General features: G+C 37.0%; 1 long non-coding RNA gene across 1 annotated transcript in view; it reads right to left on the bottom strand.

The window, feature by feature from the left end:
- Nucleotides 1-27,299, bottom strand: part of LOC134737860 (uncharacterized) — a 609,803-nt gene that overhangs the window by 157,791 nt on the left and 424,713 nt on the right. The window contains exon 5 of the long non-coding RNA XR_010123249.1: nt 15,645-15,706. This is a non-coding gene — a long non-coding RNA (uncharacterized LOC134737860). The remainder of the gene's footprint in view (nt 1-15,644; nt 15,707-27,299) is intronic.

The following is a 27,299-nucleotide window of genomic DNA, read 5'->3' as shown; positions in this document are numbered from 1 at the left end:
ACGTGATAGTGCAGAATGCATTGCCTATTTTAATATTCTGATGCAAGCCACTACTGCAGAGATATATTTGCATTCAGAATGCACAGTCATAGAAGCAATGTGATCTAAAGGCTTGTCATGTGTTAAATGCCTCAAAGTGTTTTGCAGACAACAGGAAGTTTCACTTACAAAAAGTACTAGAATTAATGAGTCAAGGTAGGTGACAAGCTCTTAAGCTGATACATACATCAAGGAACTGAGCTTCTCATAACCATCCTGCCATACTTGATTATGTTCTGGGAAAACGTCCCACATACAAATGTGACTTTGTTTATTAAATCTAACATATTAAATGCAGTATGCTGCTAAAAATTACTCTCATTTTTATATAGAAGAATATATTTCCATAAACGATAAATAGAGAATAATTTAAACAACATTAAATATAAAGAGTGTGAAGAAAATATTATTATAGCTTGCATTAAAATGTCATGAGATCAGAGAGGCTTAGAATAAATGATTTGATGAAGGCTTTTCTTGCAAGTCCATTTTATTTGAAGCAGGGTAAATTCTGCCTTGAAATATTCTCTCTCATAAACAGACCAACTCAATCTTAAGAGTTCCTAATGCAGATTCTAAAATTGTTTCATTTGGGCTAATGACATAGAATAAGGAGGAAGGAGAGAATCATGCATTCTTGAAGCAGAAGAAATTGGCAATTGCTTGCTCTCTGGGGAGATGGTTTCGAAAACCAGTGTGAAAGGCTTGAACGAATGTGTACATTTGCACAAGGGCAGTAACAAAGACTCTGTGAGTAATGAGACAACATCAGCAAGTAGGTTCAGTATCCAACAACTCTTCCAAAGGAATGAGGACTGACTCATGAAAGCTGAGTAAACTATTAAGGGTCATGTGTAAGGATCAAATACTGTGGCAACATCTGGGTGTGGAAGGTAAAGAGCAACAGGACTAATTGTGGCCAAACCCTGAACTAAGGAAATGCAAAGGGGTGGGAGACATGCAGTGAAGAAAGCAAATGGACCATGAAGCTATAAAAAGTTACTTATTATTCCCCAAGCTAGTCACGCAGACCGACTTTATTCTAAGTATCAAATACAGGGAGTCAATTCAGTGCATTGTTGCAAGAGCAGAAGTTTTAGCATCAGCAGAAGGGTAAGCTCTGCCATGTATTACCTCTATGACTTCAGGCATGTTACTTCTGAGAGAAGTTAAGTAACAAATTTCTTTATCTGTAAATGGGATGATACTCTCTACATAAACACGTGACAATGTAATTGGCATATGGTAACTTCACAATAACATTAACTTTTTTGTATTGCCTTAGTGCTCCTTATATTACTACAAATCACAGGGAATGAAGACAGAATTGATCCCTGATTATTGGTATGAGGCATGGCTCTGCAGTCTTAATAGGCCCCACTGTGTTTAGAAACATATTGAGTAGCCCAAGCAGCTGCTAGCTGTAGTCTTTCTAGGTACAAGGTTCTTCACCTTGGCTGCACTTTGCAGACACTCAGAGAGCTTTATAAAAACTACGTTGTTAGTTTTTAGACTGAGTAAACCAGCCTAGTAGGGATATGAACCTAAAACTGACAATAAATGTAATAGAAAAAAAATGGTCAGTGGATGTGGATGTGGCTTTGGTTGTGGATGTGAGTGTTAGTGTGGCTGTGAATGTGGGTGTGGATGTAGCTATGGATGTGGATGTGGGTGTGACTGTGAATGTGAATGAGCATGTGGATGTGGCTGTGGATGCAGCAGTGGACAAGGATGAGGATGTGGATGTGACTGCAAATGTGGATGAAAATGTTGGATGTGGATGAGGACTTGGATGTGGATGTGGCTATGGATGTGGATGAGGATGTGGCTGTGGATGTGAATGTGGCTGTAGATGTGGATGTGGATATGGATGTGACTGTGGATGTGGATGGGGATGTTGATGTGGCTGTGGATGTGAAGGTTGCTGCGGATGTGAAAGAGGATATGGATGTGGATGTGGAAACTGTGGATGTGAATGAAGATGTGGCTGTGGCTGTGGATGTGCATGTTGCTGAGGACGTAGATGTAGATAAGGATATGAATGTGACTGTGTGTGTGGATGTAGCTGTGAATGTGGATGAGGATGTGGATGTGACTGTGGATATGAGTGTATATGTGGAAGAGGGGGTGGATGTCACTGTGAATGTGGATGTGACTCTGTATGTGGATGTAGCTATGTATGTAGATGAGGATGTGCATGTGATTGTGAGTGTGGATGTTGCTGGAGATGTGGATGTGGGTACAGACAATGACAGAGTGAGAGAAAGTCAGTGGGTCTTGAAGAATGGTCCTATGACTATGTAATGCCTGGCTGCACCAAACACTTGAAGTTCTATTTTTGACCAGTTATATTCCAATCCTGACTATTCCCATCACTTTATAAAGAAATTTGACTGTGAAGTACTTGAGGCACAAGAGAAAATAAAAATAATAAAATGAGAATTTCTTAGAAACAACAAAACAACAGCAGCGGCAAGAATAACAATGAAGATGGGTAGATCAAGCAAGGAGAAGAAATAGATGAATTGAAGGTAGAACGCAAAGAAAGCAAACAATATTGTAGAAAGAAGCAGGAGGAAAAATACAGAAAAGAAAGTGGGTAACAGTCTAAGTAAGAAACCACTCTTCTTGCTTTGGGAGGAGATTATGATCAGAACTGGAAGTCTGCCCTCTCTCCTTGCTAAGAAGCCAGAGTTAGAAACACATGTGTCTTCTCCTTTATTAGCAAGTGCCAGGGGAATTAACAGTCCATTCCACATGTTCTGGTCTTTGAAACTCTCTCCAGAAGCACTGATATTGGAGAAACAGTAAGTAAGGTCCAGTGGGTGAATGCTCCCTTAAGGGCAAATAGGAGGCTGAATCTGGGCCACAGTTGTCAAAGAAGAAAGAAATCTAATCACTTCCTAATCTCTGATTTTGGCAGCCAGTACTTGTTCTCCCAATAGATTCTACTACATGTCTCACAACTATAAACCTTAAATTGCTAACAACAGTCTTGCCTCTATAGTCCATCTTTCAGCCACAAGGTCCTGTGAGATTTGCATAATTAACAGTTCTAATTTATTTTTTTCTTCAAAATTCAGAGTTGGGATAAAAATAGAAATATAATAGTCTTGTCCTTTGACAGTTTTCATTTCGGTTTGCAATTGTTTTTAGGTACTAGAAAAGTGTAATAATTAGGATCTATTATCAAGATGACTGGAGTACTGAATCAGTATAATGGCCTCTGTCCATATAAATCATGGTGGCATGATCATATAAATGATAGTTTTATAGCTTTTTCTGGAATCTAAACTCAATGAAACAAAATAATATTATCTTTCTGAGACAGCTTCCACCTCCAAGAATGTTAAGTGGAAGTACCTTTTCTAAAGAGAAAGCTACACATATTTTCCTTCAGAATAGCAAGTGGAGGGTGACAACACTCAAAGAGGGTCAGTAGATGTCAGGGCCCATCCCTGCCAGATGCTCCAATACCCCAGGCACCTATGAAGAAAGGAGAGGGGGAGCTTTGTACATGGCGTACCAACTTCTCTACTAAATTACCAACTTCTTGAAAACCACAGCTCATTCTCTCTTTCTAGGGAGCAAGCAATAAAAGAAATCTATGGAAGAAATGATTTTCCTTCATTTTCCTTTGAGCCTCTGTGCATTGCGAAATGAGGGTTTCTACATAAATTTTTTTTCTGACTTAATGTACTCCCCTGGTTACTTATTTCAACATTTTCACTACATGTCTTCCTTTATAATCCACGTAGAGATGACTTCTTCGGGGATACTATGGAAAGATAAGGGATAAAGGGTAGAGGAGTGGCTGGAACTGACTACCAGAGGATCCCACATTACTGCCCTTGCTCTCTACCAAATAACAGCCTAGAACTCACAGACTCAGCAGCTTTCCATGTAATATTAACGCAAGACAAAGGCTTCTGCTCTGGAATGCACCCCCCCAACCGGCAGACCTCATTTTCAGGAAGACCATACATACTGGTTTGCCTGAGACTATTTGGTTTTTGCAAATTGCCCTGCCATGTGTATTAATTGCACCACTTTTCCAAGCAGGGTCACTTTTACAAAAAGTAAAAGTGCTTGGAAAAAAAAAAAGTATATAATCACCCTACTTTATAGTTTTCCTTTATAACGCTATCCCTTACAACTACCTACACCACTGCCATAAAAATCTGACATGAAATACCAGATTTTACTACCATATTGGAAAAACTTTCAAAGAGCAAAGTATAAATTAAAGAATTTAAAAAGAAACACTACATATGACCTTCCTTGTAGTCCAGAAGAAAGGACTGAATAATTTCTTTTAGAGATGCACCCAAGGTCCTAACCTTGCTCCTCTGACCTTAAGACCACACTGTGTGGCACCTAGTAGGTGGCTCTGTGTGGGCATGTGTACAACACATATGCGTGAGAGTGGGGTCAGTCTCCAACAACTCCTGTTATCAAGTTATTCTAAATATACACCCAATATTAATGTAAATAGCTTAACTATCATATATGCAATGCAGATACAACTTTAAGAAAGGTCCCATAGGCTCCTCTTCCAACCATGTTGCCATAAGGAGGCCCTACCACACATAAATTCTGGACTTTCCACTTTCTACACCCACCCTGAGAGCACCTTGAAATCTCTATAGTGCCAGATTCCACACATCTACTCATAGGAGTTAGACTCTCTCCAGGGTCCATCTCTCATCTCCCATAAGCACTCAATAAACAGAGTAGCAGCCATTTGTGCAATTTCCCAAATCTGACTTATTTAATACACTACAAAATTCTCACGTGAGGATAGAGCAGAGAGGAAGTGCTTCGGAGGCGCCATCTGAATAGTGCAGCATAAATTTAGGTGTGCTAAACCCAGCCCCTTTGAGGACTTCTTATCAATATGAATTTACTTTATTTTTTCTCTAAGAACCTAGTGAGTAATTGTTGGAACACATTTCTGATGCATGAACACATGTATACCAAACCATCCCAGACAATCATCAGTTCTCAGAAATAGCACAGTCTAAATTCAAAAGGAGAGAGAAAAATGTGTTTCTAACTGCCCTGTAACTGGCAATGTCCCTGATGCCCACAGTGTAGGAAGCATGCTGCATATTTCGTGCTGTGCGCTGTCAGTGTTTCCCTACCCTGCGTGTTTTCACAATATGTCCCCTTAAGCCTGCAAAGAATAATAAACAAACAAAAAACTTTAGGGAGCCTCCAAATACCTTCTCCCATTGGATTCACAAAGATTTAGCTAATGGTTGAATGTACAACCAGGGAGGATCGGAAAAAGTACATACACAGAGTGTCCTCTTACCCTCCAGCCTCTGCATGAGGAATGGATTATTTCATTTGCATTGCTATAATTTTGAAGATAAAAATGTGAGAAAAGCTTACATTGATTTGTCTCTCCATTTTCTGTTTAATTTTTTCACTTTCTCCTCCTTTAAATGATTCCTACCTTCTGCACATTTATATTATATCAAATGCTATGTGTAGTCAGCAGGCAATGCCATGAAAAATAAGAAAAAAGACCTGCAGTTACTTAATGCTTTTTGTACAGAAAACACAATGATATAAAATACATGTCCTATCAGATAAGTCAGCCAATGTACTAACACAGAAACTATTCATTTCCACCAAAAGCTGAGTCAGTACGGCAGAATGAATAAGATACAACGAAATCAGGGAGATACAGTTTAAAATCTTGAGTCTGCCACTAACTCCCACTGTAACATTAGGCGAGTTATTTAAATTTCTCTGAATCTCAATTATCTTAATTGAAAATGGATTTAACTTTATCTTGTAAAGTTGTGAGAAGAGTTAAATGAAAATTCAAATAAAAAACATCAAAAACGATATGTGGTAACTTCTTTAACTGCCAAATAAGTCACTGCCCAGTGCTCTCACCTGAATGCATAACCACATCTTCAAACTCAATGTCACCAACCCACTTCTGGAGAAAAATACCTCATGACCAACATTGGGAATCATCAGTAGTTTGTCATTCTCTGCTATCTTATGTCATCCGATCAGTCATTGAATCTTCTGGGGGTCCACTTCAGAACAAGCTTCATCTTTTTCTCTCCCCATCTATTTCCATGGGCACTGCCTTAATATAGGTTTCCATAGCCTCCTTTCCATACTGCCTTAATATAGGTCTTATAATTCTTCTGGATTATTACAGTCTTTACTGGTCTTCCTGCCTCCAATCTCTACCCTTCTAAATCTACTCTCCCAATTATCCCAAGGTAATGTTTTTGAACTATAAATATGCTCACATACTTGCTATCCTTGAAATAATGTAATGACTCTCCTTTGCTTATTAGAATGATTTTCAGCTCCTTAGCATGGTATATACTAAATCTTTTTTTTTTTTTTTTTGAGATGGAGTCTTGCTCTGCTGCCCAGGCTATAGTGCAGTGGCACGATCTTGGCTCACTGCAACCTCTGCCTCCCAGGTTCAAGTGATTTCTGGCTAATTTTTTAATTTTTAGTAGACAGGGTTTCACCATGCTGGGCAGACAGATCTCGAATTCCTGACCTCAAGTGATCCACCTGCCTCGGCCTCCCAAAGTGCTAGGATTACAGGAGTGAGCCACCGCGCCCAGCCTATACTAAATCTTCATTGGCTATATTAAAACCCTCATTTTTCTGCCACTATTAAGCAGGTAATCTTCAGGCAGCCCCCTAGTTATTCTTTCCTTAAGAATAACTTCACAAATATTCTTAAGCAAATCTCATTTGCTTAAGCCTCTGGGCCTTTCTACATGATATTTCCTTTAAAACGTTTTTTTTTCTTTTTGTTATTAATTATTGAACCTAAATTGCTCTTTGAATTCAACTGAGCAAAGGCTCCACCAGGGTTATTTGTTCAGTCCCTTAAAATCATAAGCTACTTTTTAAAACTTTATTATAACAGTATATAATGATCTATTTCAATGTCTACTGCCTAACTAAATAAAGAGCATGAGTTTTTTGTCTTTGACTTTCAGTATCTAGCACAACATCTAGCACCTGGGCAGCCTCACTGCCTGTGCTGAATGGACACACGGTGAATGGGCAACTGGAAATGGAAATATTCATTTACTTGAACTGACATATGTCACAGGCATTATTGCAAAAGAAGGACTGGTTTTTGTAAAGTGAAAATGCTGTGGACACTTAAACCTAAAGAATGGAAAGAATGATAACTACCATACCAGAAAAGAAGTGTCAAAATGAGTTTGCAGGGTTTGTTTTAAACGTGCCCAGCCTGTTTTGGTTCTAGGAGATTTTGCTACTGTGTCTATCAAAATGCATATGTCTAACAAAGAATACATGGGACTGCCATCATTTACCCTGAGGTGACCTAGAAAGCAATTTGTTAGTGTGGAGAAACACACATATGACCCAAAGGCTACGGTGATCATCATTCATTTATTCAACAAATATTTACTGAGAACCTAATATACACCAGTCACTGATTATCTATAAAAATGTTGTTTCTAATTGGACTAATGAGAGTCAATGATGTCATTGCAAAAGAAAAAAAACCCCAAAAGTAATGTGTTTGGAGAGTATTAAAGTGTTTACTTCCTGTATAAAGTGATTTTCCCACTTCCCTGAGTATAAGTTACCTCCCTAGGGAAGATTATACTGTGGAAATACCTTCCTCTAATATAGCCTCATACATAAAGGAAACATGGCATATCAAAGTGGGACAGTATGTTGAGGGTTCACAAGACCATGCCCTTCATTGGTGCATTGGTAAATTTTGCCCTCCTTTTAGAAGTTACTATATTTAGTACAAAAGGTCCCTTATATGACTAACTGGCACCTAGACAACAGATACTACTTGAGTTCTCATAAGATAAAACATTTGTAACAACTATAGCAGGTGAAAGCAGACTACATCTTGAAGGCAAAATCTACCCAAAGTTTTTTTCTGTAAATAAAGTTTTATTGCAACATGGTGCATATCCATTCATTTACATATTGTTTACAGCTGCTTTCTTCCCTAATGGCAGAGTTGAGTAGTTGTGACAGAGACTGTATGGCTTGCAGCTCCTGAAACATTTACTATCTGTCCCTTTACAAAAATTTGCCAAGTTTTCTACTACACGTACCAGATTGTATTGAGAAACCCATTTCATAATATAAATGTAGTAAAGTAGATCAGATCAGTCAGCTAAAAGGAAGTTTAAATCCCACTAACCAACCTCTCTGTATCCTCCCTTCCCATTCACACACCCTTCCCAGGCTTTGATATCTATCATTCTATTCTCTACCTCCATAAGGTCAGATTTTTAGCACTCACATATGAATGAGAACATGTGGCATCTGTCTTTCTGTGACTGGCTCATTTCACTTAACGTTATGACCTCAAGTTCCTTCCACATTGCTGCAAATGACAGGATGTCATTCTTTTTTATGACCGAAGAGTATTTTATTGTGTGTGTATGTGTGTGTGTGTGTGTATATATATATGTGTATATATATGTATATATATACGTAGTGTGTATACGCATACGTATATACATATATACACACACGTACATGTATACATAGTATATACACGTATATACATATATGTATATATGTATACACACACACACACATTTTCTTTATCCATTCATCATCTGTTGATGGACACTTAGGCTGGTTCTATACCTTTGCTACTGTGAATAAGTGCTATGATAAACATATAAATGCAGGTATCCCTTTGATACATAGATTTATTTTCCTTTACGTAAATACCCAACTCAAGATTGCTATGACTATTCAGCTTATTTTTGGTTCCATGAGAATAAATTGTTTTTTTCTATTTCTGTGAAAAAGGACATTGGTATTTTCCCAGAGATTGCATTAAATCTGTAGATTCCTTTGGTCAGTATGGTCATCTTATTGATATTAATTCTTCTGATCCCTGAGCATGGGATGTCTTCCATTTGTTTGTTTCCTCTCCAATTTCTTTCATCAGTGTTTTGTAGCTTTCTTTGCAGAGATCTTTCAGCTCCTTTGTTAAATTAATTCCAAGGCATTTATTTATTTTTTGTGGGTATTTTAAATGGGTTTATTTAGAAATAAACCATATTGATTTATTTCTAAACTGGCTTATTATTGGTATATAAAAATGCTATTGATTTATGGATGTTGATTTTGTATTCTGCAACTTTAGTGAATTTATCAAATCTAGGAATTTATTGGCAGAGTATTACGGTTTTCTAAATGTAAGATTATAACATCAGCAAAGAGGGACAATGTGACTTTTTCTTTTCTAGCTTGGTTGCCTTTTCTTTCTTTCTCTTGCTCCAACTAGGACTTCCAGTACTATATTGAATAGGCATGGTGAAAGCAGGCATCCTTGTTTTACTCCAGATCTTACAGGAAAGGCTTTCAGTTTTACCCAAGTCAGTGTGATGTTAGCTGTGGGTTTGTCACACATGGCTTTCATTATTTTGAGGTAAGTTTTCTCCATGCCTGTTCGTTGAGAACATTTATCCTGAAGAGATGCTGAATTTCATCAAATGCTTTTCCTGTGTCTTTTGAGATAATTATGTGGTTTCTGTCTTCCATTCTGTTTATGTGATATATCATATTTATTTATTTGCATATGTTAATTATTCTTGCATCCCTGAGATAAATTCTACTTGGTCATGTTATATGACCATTTTGATATGCTGCTGGATTCAGATTGTTATGTTTTGTTGAGGATTTTTGTGTCTATGTTCATCAGGGATATTGGCTTATAGTTTAGTTTTCTGTTGTGTCCTTGCCTGGCTTTTGTTTATCAGGGTAATGTTGGCCTCATAGAATGAGTTAGTGAGGGTTCCCTCTTCATCAGTTTTTTAGAATAGTTTGAGGAGAATTGGTACCAGTTCTTTTATGTTTGGTAGAATTTGGCTTTGAACCCATCCTATACTAGGCTTTTCTGTATTGGAGAACTTTTTATTACTGATTTAATCTTGCTACTTGTTACTGTTTTTTGCAGACTTTCTATTTATTTCTAATTTAATCTTCGTAGGTTGTATGCTTTAAGGAATTCCTCCATTTCTTCTAGGTTTTCCAGTTTGTTAGTACATAGCTATTTATAATATTCTCTGATGATCTTTTGTACCTCCGTTGCACCAGTTGTAATGTCTCCTTCTTAAATTTTGATTGTATTTGAGTCTTCTTATCTCTTTTCTACTTGGTTAGTCTAGGTAGCAGATTACCAATTTTGTTCATCTTTTTTTAAGTACCAACTTTTTAATTGATCCTATGTATTGTTTTTCAGTCTGTATTTTGTTTACTTTTGCTCTGATCTTTATTTCTTTTCTTCTGGTTAATAAGGGGTTTGTTCTTGCTTTTCCAGTTCCTTAAGGTAATATCATTGGTTATTTATTTGAAATCTTACTGCTTTTTTTGATGTAGGCATTTATTGCTATAAACTTTCCTCTCAGTACTGCTTTTGCAATATTTCACAAGTTTTAGTATGTTGTATTTCTGTTTTCATTTAAGAAAATTTTGATTGCTATCTTAATTTCTTTATTGACCCAAGGGTTGTTAAGGAGCATGATTTTTAATTTTCACATATTTGTGTAGCTTCCAGTTTCTCTTGGGGTTGATATCTAGTTTTATTCCATTGTCATCTGAAAAGATACTTGAAATGATTTCAATTTTCAAAAATTTGTTTAGGCTTGTTTTGGGGCCTGACATATAGTCTACACAGGAGAATGTTTCATGTATTGATGGGAAAAATGCATATTCTGCAGTTATTGGATAAAATGTTCCTTAAAATCCGTAAGGTCCATTTGATCTAGAGTTCAGTGTAAATCCAATACACCTTTGTTAGCTTTCTATCTAGTTGATCTGTCTAATGCTAAAAGTGAGTGTTGAAGTCACCAACTATTACTATATTGAAGTCGATCACTTTAGATGTAATAATATTTAATCAATTTACATTCAAGATTATTATTGATATGTGAGTTTTTGTTACTGCCATATTGTTAATTTTTTTTGGTTGTTTTGCATGTTTCTTCTTCCATTCATTTTCTCTTATTGTTTGTCTTTGTTATGTCTTTGTTTTGTCTTTGTTATGTTTGTCTTTGTTTGTGATGTTATACTGTAGTGACACCATTTGCGTCCTTCCTCTTCCCCATTTGTGTGTTTGGTTTACCAGTGAGTTTTGTACTTTCGTGTGTTTTTATGATGGTAGTTGTCATCCTTTCACTTCCAAGTTTAAGACTCCCTTGAGCATTTCCTGTAGGACCAGAATAGGAGTGATTAATTCCCTTAAATTTTTGCTTGTCTGGGAAAGCCTTTATTTTCATTCGTGAAGAATAACTCTGCTGAATGTAGTATCCTTGGTTGAGGTTTTGTTGTTGTTGTTGTTGTTTTAGCACTCTGAATACATTGTCACATTCTCTGCTGGCCTGTAAAGTTGCCGCTGAGAAATCTACTGTTAGTCTTTTGGGGTTCCTTTATAGCTGACTAGACACTTTTCTTGCTTTTGGTATCCTTTCTTTTGTTTAACTTTAGACAGTGACTATAATGTGTCATCAAGAAGACCTTTTAGCATTCTATCTGTTTGGAGATCTTCAGGCATTCTGTATCCAGAATCCTAGGTCTCTAGCTAGACTTGGGAAGTTGTCATCTAATATTTCATTAAATACGTTTTCTAATCTTTATGTTCTTTCTTCACCCTTGGAAATACCAATATTTAGTCATTTTATATTGTTGCAAATGTCATGAAGACTTTTCTCATCCTGAAAATATTTTTTCTGCTTGATCTAGTCTATTAAAGCTTTCCATTGTATTTTATATTTGATTTAACTTTATATTGTTGCAAATGTCACAAAGACTTTATCATTCTGAAATTATTTTTTCTGCTAGATCTAGTCTATTAAAGCTTTCCACTGTATTTTATATTTGATTTAACAAATTCTTCAGTTTTAGAATTTCTGTTTGGTTCTTTGTTATATCTGCCTTTTTGGTAAATTTCTCATTCTTATCCTGAATTATATATATTTTACCCGTATTGTTTTTCAGAATTCTCTTGCATCTTTAAAATCAGTATTTTGAATTCTTTATCTGAGATTTTAACAATTTATTTTTGATTGGTATCTTTTTCTGGAGAATTATGAGTTCCTTTCAGGTGTCAAGTTGCCTTGCTTTTTATGTTTCCTTTGTCCTTACACTGATACCTGTGCATCTAGTGTAATCATCACTTCTTCCAATTTATAAGATTGTTTTCATAGGGGAGGACTTTTTTTCCTGAAGGTGTATTTATGTTATTGGTTGGATATGATGCTTTGGGTTTGATTTTGGGTGCATGTATTTGTGTGTTTTCTGTATGATTTTTTCCACTGTAAACTGCATCAGCGGTATCTGTGATTCCTTCAGTGGCTCAGGGTTTGGTTATTAGTGGAGGCTGTGGTGCAGTTTTGCTGGGGACTAGGGTGCCAGATGTGCCAATCTTCAGGCCCCAGTGGTGGCAATGGTGACTTGAGCATCCCTGTCTTTGGGCCCCTGGATGGCTTATGCTGGCACCAGTGTTGGTGGACCCAGGAGGTCTGGTTTTTGAGCTTCCACATAAGCAAGAGTTAGCTGAATATGTGGGCAGTTTCTTGGGCCTCTGGCCAGCTGATGTGATGTGGGTGATGGCAGTGGCAATGGTGGAATTCCCAACCCACTGGAATCCAAATGATCTATTTTGGTGTTGGCAGTGGCTACAACAGGTTGGGAAGCCCAGGACCCTGTCCTGCTGGTGGCATGTGCAAGTAGGTGCCAGCTATGGTGATATCAGCCCAACCTCAAACCTCAGAAGCAATTTTCTGGTGCTAATGGTAATGAACTAGGCTGGGCAATTTTCAGACCCGTTGACAGCATGTTCAATTACTGAAAGGATAAGACCAGGCCAGCATGCTAGTTCTTAGGCCCCCAGCATTGTGTTTAGATGCTGGTTTTTATAGGCAGAATTGGAGTGCTCCCCAGTTCACTGGCAGAATGCTCAGGTATGGGCAGTGGCAGCTGAACTGTGGGCCTGCCACCAGGGAGGGTAAGGCCACTCTCAGTGAAGGCAGCATAGGAAGGATATGCAGATTCCTTGTACCTCAGTCCCAAAGCTGCCTGCAGCAGTGGCAGTGGGATTTGTCCTCAGAGCATGGGAAGGTGCTTAGCTTTCCCTCTCCCTTCTAGGCTCAGGGGTGGCAGCGGCAGTAGCGGTGGCCTCAGGGAAGGACACAGTCCTTTGTCCAAAAGCTTGGTCCCTTGTGGGTTTGGCTATCAGAATGGTACCAATTGCAGCTGCTCAATACTCAGAAGCTTATGGGATTCCACATGTGTTCCCTCTCTGGAGCAATGCCTCTGTGCAATCTCTAGGTAGCTCCCTATATTAGTCTTAAGGCCATCCTGGGTAGAGGAGTTCTCCCATAGCTAGGACTGTGAAATACTGTGGCAGGAGTGTGAGACCTGGGAGTCTTTTTCATACCCTTTCCCTGAGTCTGGGAGCTTCTCTCACTTTCCAGCTGATCTTGGACAAGCAAGCTGCCTCAATTCCTTTTTCTCATTTTGATTGCTTCCCAGCACTTCTTTCTTGAATCCCAGTATTCTCTCTGAGATGATCTACTTAAAATTTGAGTATCTACTTGCTATTTTGGTTCCTCCCTGTGGATAAGGTACATACTAGCTGCATCTACTCAGCCATCTTGAACCCCTCTCCAGTATATTTCTTAATGAGCAGAAAGAGCCTAAGCTTTATAAAAGACCCATTAAATATGAACAACATATTCTTCTCTGGCACTGTGTAGAAAGCAGAGCCTTTCCTCATTGCTCCAGGAAGTTTTGACTTGCATTAAAAATTAATGTTTTATTCTCAAAACAATTTTATTTTATGACTCTATGCCCATTAATTACCTCACAGTTTTGAAGTGCTGAATTTCAGAGGGAGATTGTTTCCTCATTGCCCTCTTTAAAGCCCCTTTGTTGAAGCATGACAGCTGACTGTCACAGACTGACTCAGTGTTGATGTTAATATTGTAATTGTTCTGTGGACATTATTATGGATCTTGCTATATTTTTAGAGTTTTATCAGTAATTTTAATCGTTGTAAGAACTCAGAGGAGCAAGTCAAACCATGGAACCCAAAAGGGGTTATTCATTCCAGATCCCCCACCAAGAATGGCTTTACTGCATGCTGTGATTTTTACTTTTCTAGGATCACCATGTATGACCTAGATTCTTCTTGCTAGAGCCAGACTTTCATCTCTTCTTTATATATCCTATTAATATTTTATTGTAATAGTTGTACATCAGAAATGCTGTGTCATGAAATAGATGCTGTAGAAAATTTTATTTGTCCTACAGGATAATTCAGACATTGCTCTAACACATTTTGCCATCGCCCACACTTTTTTAGTCTGCCCTATATTTGAGTCTCAGGAGAGTAAAATCTCTACGTTAATTCTGCCCACACACTTCTACACTACTTTTCTGTCTCCTCACTGACAGATCTGGGTTGGCATTGCTCTGTACTGGCTGCACAACCTTATGGTATTGCTTGCATGAGGGAAGCAAACAACAGTTTCATTTTACACATTCGGCACCTCTGATCTTCAGTAGGAGCTGAAGTGTTAAACTCTTTATTAGGGATTCATGGAGACTCCAGATCTTTCATAAGGCATTTCATCCTCAGAAGGAAACCATCTGCCTTCCCCAGAATGCCTCACAGTGCTCAAGAGAGGAACAGCCAGGACATGAGGAAGTTCTCCTGTAAGTGGTGGTAAAGAAATCTCAGGAGATAACCCCAGGGATATCAACAAAAGTTTAATTTTTAAAAAACTAAACATAGAAATGAGTTTCTCCATTCATTGACTAAATATGATAATAAAATGATGATAACAATGAGAATAATGTCTGATAAAATTTATGAAATCATTACTCTCGGTCATACGTTATGTCAAATGATATTGATCAGGGGAAGAGAACTATGGCCCACAGGCTGTCCACTTCTTCTTGTAAATAAAGTTTTAGTGGAACACAGGCACAGCCATTTGTTTATGTATTATCTATGGTTGTCTTCGTCTACAATGGCACAGATGCAGTAGTTCTAACAGAGACTATATGACCAACAAAGCCTAAATACTTACTTATCTGGCCCTTTACAGAAAACAAATCACTGATCCTTGATATACATTATCTCAATTAGTTCTTTTGAGAACTCTATGTTGTAGGTCCCATTACTATTCTCATATAAATGAAGAAATTGAAATTCAAATGATTAGAAAATTTTCCCATGCTTACGAAGTAGGGAACAGAGCCTAGGATTTGGAATGTGTTTATTTCACAATCCTATATAGGTTCTCAAGGCTTTATGGTAACCTTAGGCAAACAATTTCACCTCCATGAACCTCAACTCCCTCATGCACAAAGGAAGGGTTCACATTGAGCAGCAGCCATGGTGTTTCCCATTTACAACTTTGTGCATGTCCAGCATGATATTCATTTATTCCAAAAAGGATTTTCCAAATGCCACTCAGGAGAGGGATTTCACAGAAATAACCAGAGGAACTTTTGAAATCATCACAGGTTTACCAAGAAATTATGCCAGAGGACTATTCTCTATCATCAAATCACATAAATACCTTGTTCTCCAGAATACCTTGAATCCAATTATCAGTTCTAGGAAAAGAGCTCCAATAAACACCTGTAAAATACAAAAATACAAAAATTAATGCTGGGTTTCATGACATGTGTTATTAGAGAATCTTCTGATGAGGTCCTCAGCAGTCTGAATACCCCGTTGATCTGAGCAGGTTTTCTTTCCTAAGTACTCCCTTTATTTCAATTTGTAGGCATTCAGACAGCACCACATGTACTTCTCTGTGGCCTGTTTGTTCCGAGATCTATTTCTGGCTCTCCTTCTCCTCTGTTCTATATCATAGTGGTGTTGACCCCTGCAGGCTGCATTTTTTAGGCCTGGCATAATTGCTGCTGGCTGAGTTTTAGGCCTGTGTGGAAAAATTAAGGAACATAAAACAGACATAATTTGGGGGTGCTATTCACAAATTAACATCCACTCGGAGACTCCCAAGGAGAAATGTCCTCATATGGCATCTGTGATGCTGAATGTTCTGTAGCCAAACCTCCTTCTCAGGGGACAAAGACAAGGGACAAAGAAATCAGTTGTGAATAGAATGTGTGAACAAGCCGTTAAAGAAGAAGGTCTACTACAATGTCTTTAAGGCTAAAATTTAGATGAAGATGTAATGGCCATCTTTGTTGTGTTAACCGTCTCCCAGTGCCAAAGATACTGCAGCTCCATTATTGTTAATCCTGCCAAGGGAGGAAATTACACCTTGACCCTTTCTCATTTAACGATACCTAAATGATCCTTGAAATTATAACTACTTTTATTTCTCTTATTACATCAATTACTATGACTCCAGTGCTGCAGCTAAGAACAAGATGACATTATGTCATCAAAGGTGTAAAATTTAGGGATTAATAATAATTGAGCCAGTCCTATAAACAGAACTATTAGTACACAGAACAGCAAGATAAAAATGTTTTAGAATTCCATTCTATGGAAATATTTATTCAGATCATGTAGTATAAGTGGATATAACTGCAGAAAGCCTATATGCAGGAATGTTTTTTTCAGTTGTAGTCATTTTGTTTCATCCTTTATAACTAAATCAAATTACAAGATTTTTTAGTGTTGTATAAAGAAGGAACACTTGTCAAGAAATCATGTGAAAAGACTGTGTGAATACAATATCTATCTTGTGTGAAATACTAGAAGACTTGTCACTGGGCCTTTTTTTTTTAAATTTTCGTCTTTAGAAAGATAGGATTTGAACAAACGATTGACATCAGCTCTGATTCTAAGAATTCCCAGTGTTCTGATTCTAAGAATTTCCCCATTGGATAGATCATATCTCCGTGTAATTCTACTACTGACATGTATTTCAAATGAAAATCTAAACATTTATAATTATTTTAGTGTCCTACTCTATAATTGATAGTGGCAGCAGGCAAAACAAATGTCTAGGCAGATAGGGGCAGGTCCCGAGCAAAATCCCACCTTCAAGCTGAAGATACTTTAAAGCCTAGCTACAAGTCCCGGGTGAATCCACAAACCAGACTGAGAACCTCTCTTCCCATTTGGCATTCTTTACTCAGACTGATCCCCATCCTTCACCTATTTTACATCTATCTACTCTTTACTAACCCGTTTGCTACACTGTTTTGACTGCCTTTGAGTGGTGCCTTTGCTTTAGCCTTTCTTTGCATACTCACAAATCAATCAGCATGCACTCTCCAGTTCTGAGCCCATAAAAGTCCCAGGCTCAGCCACAATGAGAGGAGAAACCACCCTACTGTGGAGGTGAAAGTCTGCCCCCATGTCCCTTTTCTGCTGAGAGCTGTTCCATCACCCAATAAAGTTCTTATCTACCCTCCTCACTCTCCATTTTTCAGCACAGCCTCATTCTTCTTGGATGTGGGACAAGAGCTCAGGAACTGCCAAACACAGGTACTAACTATAACACAGGTGAGCTGGGGCACACCTTGCCCAATTGGAGGCTGGGCCAGTCCATAACCCAGACTCAGCCTGGGTGAGCCAAGTGGGTGGGGCACCTCCTGCAGCAGGTAGCGTGCCCAAGCAAGGCCCGGGCAGGGGCATTGCCAGCCAGAGGTCCCTGGCTGGCAAAATGACCAAGAAAAATCCTGTGTCATACTGACTTACCTATTAATTCATTTATTCATTCAACATATTTGTCTATTAAAAATGCTTTTTTCATGCTAATCATGTTGATTATATTGTGCTTACTGTTGTAAGATTGGAGTTTTATTAGGAAAAATCAAAGACTTGCATTATAGTCATAAATTGTATTGTTGTCATAAAAAAGATTTAAATGTGAACTATATCAACCATTTGTTAGAAATGGAAAAGTCACAAATGACAATGTTCCAGCAAATGCAGAGCCAAGAGATGAAAATCATAACCTTGACTTTGCAGCTAAATATTAATTATCCTTTCCCCAGAAAATACTCCAATAAATAGTTGTCTCCCCTATGAACTGCAAACTGCTTTAAGATTGATTTTTGTCTTTGAATATTCAATATACAAGAAGCTCATTAAAACTGAGTGATCAAATAAATTAGTAATAGAGTAAGTGAATGATGGAAAGAAAGATGTTTACCTAGCAACTTGTAGGAGGAGAATCTTTCATTTTCTTAATTTTAGCAGTGAAAATGCATATATCAAACCATAAGCTTTCAATAAGCAATTTGCTCACTAATTGAATATAATGGAGGAAAAATATTTTTGACTATGAATTGGCTAGTAGTACAGGTTAAAGACGCAAAGTACTAAAAATAGGGAGCCACAACAATAAATGCAAAGCAGAAATAGAAACAATGTTATTTATATATTAACCTATTTCAAGCTGACTGATGGGTATATTGGATTTATTATACTATTTTATCTACTTCTGCATATGTTAAAAAATTCCCATAACAAAAATTACAAATAAATAGGGATGCTGAGCAGCAGGTATTACTTATGGTATCTGTCATGCTTTGCCTTGGCAATCACAGTCCATGTAGCACAGGAATTATAAAACAAACAAATCAGTCTTAGTGGTATTACAATGTAGGATTACTTTGGACTTGGGTGCTAATATATCATATATTGGTACCATCTTAATTGAAATGATATTGACAGTAAGAAAAGCAAGATAAGGATCTCATGAGAACATATATGAAACTACCAGCCACAGCAGGAGTCCAACCGAAATTATGAAAATTTGATTTATAACTAGCTATGAAGGAGGGTTGGAAAGATAAAGGAATGGCTTAAGAGTCCTATCATGGGCATCTGGATGACAGATTCCCCTCTCTGGCCAGTCTGTGATATTCCAAGGGAGACTAAGTGGCTTTGACATTTATTGACAACCAGTATTAATGGGGCCAGCTTGAAGCAAGCTAGTTGATAATCTGTGACATAATGAACTTTTAAAAAGCTAGCTTTTTCAGCTTACCAACCAAAAAAGCCCAAGACCAGATGGATTCACAGCTGAATTACATCAGATATATAATGAAGTATGAATACCATTCCTACTGAAACTATTTCAAAAAATTAAGGAGGGGGCACTCCTTCCCAACTCATTCTATGAGGCCAGCATTACCCTGATACCAAAACCTCACAGAGATGCAACAACAACAAAAAATGTCAGGCCAATATCCTTGATGAACATCAATGCAATAATCCTTAGCAAAATACTGGCAAAGCAAATGTAGCAGCACATCAAAAAGCTAATCCACCACAATAAAGTAGGCTTTATCCCTGGCATGCAAGGTTGGTTCAACATACACAAATTAATAAATGTGATTCATCACATAAACAGAACTAAAAACAAAAAACACAAGACCACCCCAATAGATGCAGAAAAGGCTTTTGATAAAATTAAATATCCCTTCATGTTAAAAGTGTTCAATAAGCCAGGCATTGAAGGAACATACCTCAAATCAATAGGAGCTATCTATGACAAACCCATGGCCAGCATCATATTAAACAGACAAAAGCTGAAAGTATTCTCTTTGAAAACTGGCACAAGACAAGGATGCCCTCTCTCACCACTCCTGTTCCACATAGTATTGGAAGTCCTGACCAGAACAATCAGGAAAGAGAAAGAAATAAAAGGCATCCAAATAAAAAGAGAAGAAATCGAAGTATCCCTGTTTGCAGACAACATGATTCTATATCTAGAAAACCCCATAGCCTCTGCCCGGAAGCTCCTTTAACTAATACAAAACTTCAGCAAAGTTTCAGGATACAAAATCAATGTACAAAAACCAGTATCATTCCTATAACGCCAAAAACAACCAAGCTGAAACCAAAATCAGGAATGCAATTCCATTCATAATTACCACAAAAAGAATGAAATACCTAGGAATACAGTTAATCAGGGAGGTGAAAGATCTCCACGATGAAAGTTATAAAATGCTGCTTAAAGAAATCAGAGAAGACATAAATAAATGGAAAAACATTCTATGCTCATGATTAAGAAAAATAAATATTGTTAAAATGGCCATACTGACTAAAGCAATTTACAGATTCAATGCTATTCCTATCAAACTACCAAAAACAGAAAAAAAATTAAAATATGGAACCAAAAAGGATCCTGACTAATCAAGGCAACACTAAGCAAAAAGAACAAAGCTGGCAGGATCATGTTACTCAACTTGAAACTATGCTACAGGGCTACAGTAACCAAAACAGTATGGTTCTAGTACAAAAACAGATGCACAGACCAATAGACCAGAATAGACAGCCAAGAAGTAATCCCACATACCTACAAAAAACTGATCTTTGACAAAGCTGACAAAAACAAGCAATGGTGAAAGGACTACCTATTCAATAAATCATGCTGGGATAACTGACTAGCCATATGCAGAAGACTGAAACTGGACCCCTTCCTTATACCATACACAAAAATAAACTCAAGATAAATTAATGATTTAAATGTAAAACCTAAAACTACCACAACTTTGGAAGATAACCTAGGGAATACCATTCTGTACACAGGACCTGACAAACATGTCATGATGAAGATGCCAAAAGCAATTGCAACAAAAGCAAAAATTGACAAACAGGATCCAATTAAACTAAACAGCTTTTGCACTGCAACAGAAACTATCAACAGAGTAAACAACCTACAGAATGGGCAAAAAATATTTGCAAACTATGCACCCAACAAAGGTCTACTATCCAGAGTTTATAAGGAATTTAAGCAAATTTACAAGAAAAAATAAAACAACCTCATTAAAAAGTGGTCCAAGGACATAAACAGGTACTTTTCTAAAGAAGATATACATGCAGCCAACAAGCATATAAAAAATGCTCAGCATCACTAATCATTACAGAAATTCAAATCAAAACCACTATAAGATATCGTCTCACACGAGTCAGAATGACTATCACTAAAAAATCAAAAAAATAACAGATGCTGGTGAGGTTATGGAGAAAAGAGAATGCTTATACACTGTTGGTGGCAGTGTACATTAGTTCAGCCATTCTGGAAAGTGGTACACAGTTCCTCAAAGAACCAAAAGCAGAATTACTATTTGACCAAGCAATCCCATTATTGGGTATATACTAAAGAAAAATAAATCATTCTACCAAAAAGAAATATGCATGCATATGTTAACTGCAGCACTATTCACAATAGCAAAGACATTGAATCAGACTAAATATCCATCACTGATAGACTGGATAAAGAATATGTGGTACATATACACCATGGAGTACTATGCAGCCATAAAAGAGAATGAGATCATGTCCTTTGCAGGGACATGGGTGGAGCTAGAGGCCATTATCCTAAACAAACTAATGAAGGAACAGAAGACCTAATACCACATGTTCTTACTTACAAGTCAGAACTACACTGTGAGGACACATGGACAAAAAGAGGGCAACAATGGACACTGTGGCCTCCTTGGGGGTCGGGGGTTGGGAGGACAGAGAGATCAGAAAAAAAAAAACACCTGTTAGATACTATCCTTAATACTTGGGTGATGAAATAATCTGTACACCAAACCCCTGTGACACAAGTTCACCTATATAAAACCTTGCACATGTACCCCTGAACCTAAAATAAAATTTTTTAAAAGCTAGCTTTTCCTACCTATTCTCTATACTTCTACTCCCATAATTCTCTTAATTTATTAAAGTAAAAACTATTTTCCCTATTATACACACATGTTGAAGGACCAGTCATCTAAAATGTTATTTAAAAATCAAGCTTTTCAGCCTTTATTTGAAATACCACAATTTTTACAACATGAAATTTCACAAATTCTCTACTATTTGGCTTACCATTGGATTTTAATTCAGTCTATGAATTAAGCAAATGGCACCTGCTAATACTTACTGTAACTCAACAGAACAGTATCTTGGAGACCAATCAGGAAAGAAGATAGCAGCTCTTCCAGATGCTGGTCCCCAAGGTTCACAGACATCCTGAGCTCATATGCCTCCTCCAGTCACCATTGTATGCCTCCTCCAGTCACCATTGTATGCCTTTCTCAGCTTTAAATCTTTATCAGAATAGCTATCCTCTTGTAACTCAATTTTCCCTTTAAGGCTGCCTTTGATCTCCATTTGAAACAATTACTCACCCGGATACAAATGATAGGTATCCAGAGAAACACATCTGATCTACAGAAAGAATTGCACTCCTTCCACCAATTGTGACAATTCATAAAGATAAATACACTAATGCCACACTATTTTAGAAAATATTTTTAATGTTATATATATGCTGTTGAAACTGGTTTGGCAATACATGTTCTAAGAAACAAATGTGCTAAGAATAAAAGATGATTACAAGTTTGTGTTTATGTGTGGGAGACAGCTGCATCAAACTTTATACAACAAATTATAACAATAGGTTTGATATTAGGAAGATTAATTTTCTGGAGTCATAATAAGAGATTTTTCTCAAGACAGACATTTCAAATGAGATAGGACTCTAAACCCTAGGAGAGCTCTAAGGGATTCAAGTTCTTCCAGCTGAGGGTAGTCTTTTATGTTTACCCCTTCAGATTGATTCTCCAGTAAGATCTAATGTAATTTTTTAATACATTTAAAAATGGATACATACTAGAAGCTTAACTTTGTGCAATTTCATTTTCTAATTTCTTAGGAAATAGGTTGGTGTCATGGTGCCTATTCTAACAGGTCTCTGCTTCTAGTCTCTCCCTGCTCCCGTCTGTCTAACAGCTGCTGGAATGAACGAACTTAGTACTTGAATCCTGACACTTCCCTGCTCTTCATGGGCTAATCTCACAATATGCCTGGCTTTCTGGCCTGTGGAATTCCACAGCTGGGGCAATTTAACATCCAACTATAGGTTCAGCTCCCTTCCAGACTTTAAGACTAAACTAATTTCAGCCAAGATGATTTTTTATAAAACCTCACATTAAAAAGATAAAAATATCTCTTCATCAGGACTAGGTTATTGATGTTATTTGGACAGTGAGGACTCCTTAACAAGGCTTTCCACATTCCTTTTATAATCCAGATCACGTTACTGCCTTGCCCTGCACAAAACCTTTGAATCACTCCCCATTGCATTTAAAATTTAACCCAGCCTATTTCTAAGGATTATAAAATGTACTGCATGATCTGCCCTTTTGCTTTTGCTCTTTAACCTCATCTCCACACTGCACACAAAAGCTCACCAAACTTGCCAAACTCCTTTAATCCTTCATAGGCATTGTTAGCTCTGCCTGTGCTCTTTTCACACTTGATTCTTTTTCTTCAAGTCTCATTTTAAATACCACCACTTGGATTTCTCTTTCTTGGATCACTGTACCTAAAAATGTATCCTCTTTGGTCATATTCCTCTCTAGTGAAGTTCCCTTTTTGCTTTCTTTAAATCAGTTATCATTTCAATTTTCAAGTGTATGTTTCATGTCATTTGCTGTCTTAATAACCATTGTATCTTCAGAAACCAGCACATGCCTGAGATCATGTCGAACAGATGAATGAATGAATGAATGAATGAATGAATGAATGAATGAATTCTGAACATCGTAGATACCAAATATCCACTAACCTAACATACTGTGCTTCTTCCTCTAAACATTTCCTAAACATGATTTATCTGGTCCATGAAGTTATATTTCTGCCCTATGCAATTAATCATGCCATCAACCTTCAAAACTAAGTCATTATGAGTCTAGCATTTAAGTTCCCATGTTGTCAGACCCCTGAACTCTCATGTCTGTCTTGTTTCCTACTATTTCTCAATATAAACTAGGGAGTCCATCTGGGTTAGTCTGCTCCTTCATCAACAAACAGGCCTGGTGGTTTTTGACTACTGACTTACCTCACAGAGATAACCTCTGGCCAGAGTATACTTCCCTGTCTTCTAACTAATGAGCCCACTGGCATAAAGCTCAAGTCACCTCCAAGAAATTCCAAACTAGTAAGTGTTCGGTGATCATACTATTTGTTAACTGTTATGATTTATGTAATGTTGTGCTCCTTTAGATACTTTTCATGTACTACTTTGGATTACTTTCTTATTATTATCTTTTAAATGTTTACCTTAAAATGTTATTAAAATAGTCATATCTGCATTGTGTCTCCACAGCTACATTGTCACAACTTGAGAATAATCTGTCCTGTTTGTCTTTGTCTCCCTGAAAATGTCTTATACATTGTAGTTTTAAAATATCCAGTGTTTATGTAATTGATTAATTCACATAAAAAACATTCTGGGAGCCTTAATTGAAAAATCTGTTAAGTATGAAAAGAGAACTTTGTAACTTAACACTTGTCATATACAGAGACATTTTGTATTTGGAAATATTTTGGTTGACTAAAAAATTCTAATGTAATATACAAATTGGTTTTATTTGGTCCTAAATAGCCTTCACACAGGCTTACACACAGACTTTTTGTTTTGTTTCAGAATGTAGAAAAAATAAATTGCTACGTACTATCACAATTAATGAACTGTAAATGGACACAGGGAGTTATTATTATCTTTTAAATGTTTAACCTAAAGTGTTATTAAAATAATCCTATCTGCATTGTCTCCACAGCTACATTGTCACAACTTGAGAATAATCTGTCCTGTTTGTCTTTGTCTCCCTGAAAATGTCTTATACATTGTAGTTTAAAAATATCCAGCCTCCTTCTACTTCCCCTTTCTTCTCTCTTTATCTCCTTACAGTTCTTTCTTCTTTCTTTCTTTCTTTTTAACATTTGACATCCCACGTAACTAACTCTTGCAGAATTAGAGCTAAAAATTCTCTGGGAAACACAAATTAATTAATATGAAGTGAAAAGTTTAGAAAAATGAAACAAAACAATAAGCAATAAGAAGAAAACAAAACAAATAAGTAGAAACATAAAATGCAGAAGATTAGTAGCACTTGTTACTCCCAGTTTAAACTTCTAGTTTGATGAAAGTGACCTAAAGGTGACCTTTAGAATCACTTAAGTATTTATGTATTTTGATTATTAACAAGCATTTATAAAACAATCATTACTAAGAATAACTGGAGTTGTTTTTTTTTTTCTTATAAATTTGCTTATGTTCCTTCTAGATTCTGGACATTAGCCCTTTGTCAGGTGGATAGATTGCAAAGATTTTCTCCCATTCTGTAGGTCGCCTTTTCACTCTGATGATAGTTTCTTTTGCTGTGAAGAATCTCTTTAGTTTAATTAGATCTCATCTATCAATTCTGGCTTTTGTTGCCATTGCTTTTGGTATTTCAGTCATGAAGTCTTCACCCATGCCTATGTCCCGAATGGTATTGCCTAGGTTTTCTTCTAGCATTTTAATGGTCTTAGGTCTTACACTGAAGTCTTTAATCCATCTTGAGTTAATTTTTATATACGGTGTAAGGAAGAGGTCCAGTTTCAGTTTTCTGCATATGACTAGCCACTTTTCCCAACACCATTTATTGCTTGTTTTTCCCCATTGCTTGTTTTTGTCAGGTTTGTCAAAGATCAGATGGTTGTAGATGTGTGGCATTATTTCTGAGGCCTCTGTTCTGTTCCATTGGTCTATATACCTGTTTTGGTACCAGAATCATGCTGCTTTGGTTACTGCAGCCTTGTAGTATAGTTTGAAGTCAGGAAGCATGATGCCTCCAGCTTTGTTCTTTTTGCTTAGAATTGTCTTGGCTCTATTGACTCTTTTTTGGTTCCATATGAAATTTAAAGTAGCTTTTTCTAATTCTGTGAAGAAAGTCAATGTTAGCTTGATGGGGATAGCACTGAATCTATAAATTACTTTGGGCAGCATGGCCTTTTTCATGATACTGATTGTTCCTATCCATGAGCATGGAATGTTTTTCCATTTGTTTGGGCCCAAAAAACAAACAACCCCATCAAAAAGTGGACAAAGGACATAAACGAACAATTCTAAAAAGAGGACATTTATGCGGCCAACAAACATATGAAAAAAAGCTCATCATCACTGGTCATCAGAGAAACGAAAATTAAAACTACAATGAGATACCATGTCATGCCAGTTAGAATAGCGATCACTAAAAAGTCAGGAAACAACAGATGCTAGAGAGGATGTGGAGAAATAGGAATGCTTTTACACTGTTGGAGGGAGTGTAAATTAATTCATCCATTGTGGAAGATGGTGTGGCGATTCCTCAAGGATCTAGAACCAGAGATACCATTTGACCCAATAATCTCATTACTGGGTATATACCCAAAGGATTATAAATCGTTCTACTATAAAGACACATGCACACGTATGTTTATTGCAGCACTATTCACCATAGCAAAGACTTGGAACCAACCCAAATGCCTGTTAATGATAGACTGGATAAAGAAAATGTGGCACATATACACCATGGAATACTATGCAGCCATAAAAAAAGGATGAGTTCATGTCCTTTGCAGAGACATGGATGAAACTGGAAACCATCATTCTCAGAAAACTAACACAGGAACAGAAAACTAAACACCACAGGTTCTCACTCATGAGTGGGAGTTGAACAATGAGAAGACATGGACACAGGGAGGGGAACATCACACACCAGGGCCTGTTGGGGGTGGCGGGTAGGGGAGGGATAGCATTAGGAGAAAAATCTAATGTAGATGACAGGTTGATGAATGCAGCAAATCACCATGACACGTGTATACCTATGTAATAAACCTGCACATTCTGTGCATGTATCCCAGAACTTAAAGTATAATAAAAAAATGAAAAATTAAAAAAAAAGAATAACTGGGAAAAAGCATTAAAAGTTTATGATGGAACTTCACTTTCAATAATGGTGGAGCAACAGAGACCATATTTATCTTCAATCTTGTTCTTGCTCATTTATTTGGTTTTATCCTTACTGCTTATCCTTTTGTTTCATCCTGAAATGATAAAACCTTTTCCAAGTAACTTAGCCACATCTCAGAAAAAAGCTATAGACTATTCACAGGAATACAAAAATATTCAGCACCCAAAAATATAAAATTAAGATTTTGGTGTCATATCAAAAATTATTAAATATTCAAAGGATTAGAAAACTACAACCAACAGTGAGGAGAAAAATTCATCAAATGAAGCCAATATGGAACTCATAAATATTGTACAATTAGTAGACAAGGATATGAAAACTCTTGTAACTATATTCTTTATATTCAGAAAAACTGGAGAAAAGGATAGAAATGTTTTATAGAGGCAAGAATAATATAAAAACAGAACAAAATTTAACTTCCAGAGATGAAAAATAAAATGTCTAGTTGAAAGATACACTGG

Source organism: Pongo pygmaeus, chromosome 12, assembly GCF_028885625.2.
Source record: "Pongo pygmaeus isolate AG05252 chromosome 12, NHGRI_mPonPyg2-v2.0_pri, whole genome shotgun sequence".
Taxonomy (NCBI): Eukaryota; Metazoa; Chordata; class Mammalia; order Primates; family Hominidae; genus Pongo; species Pongo pygmaeus.
Note: the sequence above shows the minus strand (reverse complement) of the source record. Positions and strands in the feature narration are given on the sequence as shown.